Source organism: Laccaria bicolor, genomic scaffold, assembly GCF_000143565.1.
Source record: "Laccaria bicolor S238N-H82 LACBIscaffold_8 genomic scaffold, whole genome shotgun sequence".
Taxonomy (NCBI): domain Eukaryota; kingdom Fungi; phylum Basidiomycota; class Agaricomycetes; order Agaricales; family Hydnangiaceae; genus Laccaria; species Laccaria bicolor.
Window position 1 is genome coordinate 607,113 of NW_001889879.1, and position 1,595 is coordinate 608,707.

Consider the following 1,595-nt stretch of genomic DNA (forward strand, 5'->3'; position numbering starts at 1 on the left):
GAAGGGGGGAGGAAGGAAGGAAGGGGGGAGGAAGGAAGGAAGGGGGGAGGAAGGAAGGAAGGGGGGAGGAAGGAAGGAAGGGGGGAGGAAGGAAGGAAGGGGGGAGGAAGGGAGGGACAGAGAGTGGTGTGGGGGTGTGATCAATGTGATCAGCATAGGAAAGGGGGAGGAAGGAAGGGAGGAGGGACAGGCAATGGTGTGGGGCAGGCTCTAGGGAGGGGATGGAGGGGGAGAGAGTGGTGGGGACTAATGAAGGGGAAGGGGGTAGTGCTGGGCCTCGTCGTCCATCGTCGTCGTCATCCTGGGTCGTCGCGTGGTCATCGTCGCGCTGTCGTCGTCGCGTTGTCGTCGTCGTGTGGTTGTCGACGTGTTTCGTCGTCGCGTGGTTGTCGACGCGTTGTCGTCGGTTTGTGACGTGGTGTTGCGGCGTTGGCGTGGTCGTCGTGGGCGCTCGTGGATGGTGGTGTGTTCGTCGCGTTGTCGTCGTTTTGTGACGTGGCGTTGCGGCGTTTGCGTGGTCGTCGTGGTGGGCGCTCGTGGATGGTGGTGGGTGCTCGTGGATAGTGGTGTTGTCGTCGTCCGTTTGGCTGCCACGTCACTGGCGGTGGTCATTGCCGTTCGTTGCTGGGTGGTCGTCGCCGTTGTGGAGTCGTCGTCGTCGTCGTGGGTTGGCGTGGCGTTGTCGGTTTATCGTGGCTGTCGTTGGGGTGGGGAAGAGGATGGTTGGTGGTGGGGGAAAGGAATGGTATTGAATTTGTTTGGTAACGTTGTCTTTGTTTGGTAACAGAAGTAAAACAAACAAACAAAGGACCGGATTCCGTTGCATTCCGTTCCTGTGCATTCCGCGGATCATTCCGGTGTCAATTCCGGAATGCCCAAATTCCGCCGGAATGGTAAGGTACCGGAATGATGAAAATAGCAGGCCTCCCTGCCAAATTTCATTCCTCCGGAATCCACCGGAATCCGCCGGAATGACCGGATTCCTGCAGGAATTAGGGGGGCACTGATAAGACCTCTCACTGTCAGGGTGTTTGACATTGAAATTGAAGGTGCCGCGGGGGGATGTCACCGTCAGGGTGTTTGAGGTTGAAATTGAAGGCGTCGCAGGGGATATCACCGTCGGGGTGTTTGACATTGAAATTGAAGGTGCCGCAGGGGATGTCTCCGTTGGGGTGTTTGTCATTAAAATTGAAAGCACCACAGAGGATGTTGCCATCAGGGTGTTTGAGGTTGAGATTGAAGGCACTGTCGGCAATGGCCCCATCAGGGTGTTTGACATTGAAATTGAAAACATGACCTCCACAATATGGTCATCTGTGGCATGATCTTGAATACGTCAAGTTAGCAGAGCACTTTATTGACTGTGGCAGAGCATTTGATTGACACTGACAGGGAATTGAGAATTCAAAATGTTGACTCCCGCGGGGCATTTGATTGACTCCGACGGGGCATTCAAAATTCAATATGTCAGCTCTGGCGAAGCATTTATTCAAGATAGAGGAGTCAATCCACTACAGCATTTTTAAGCTGGTGCCCAGATCATCCATCCATGTGAACTGAAACATGCAATGGCTTGAAATATGTGATTTGCAGAA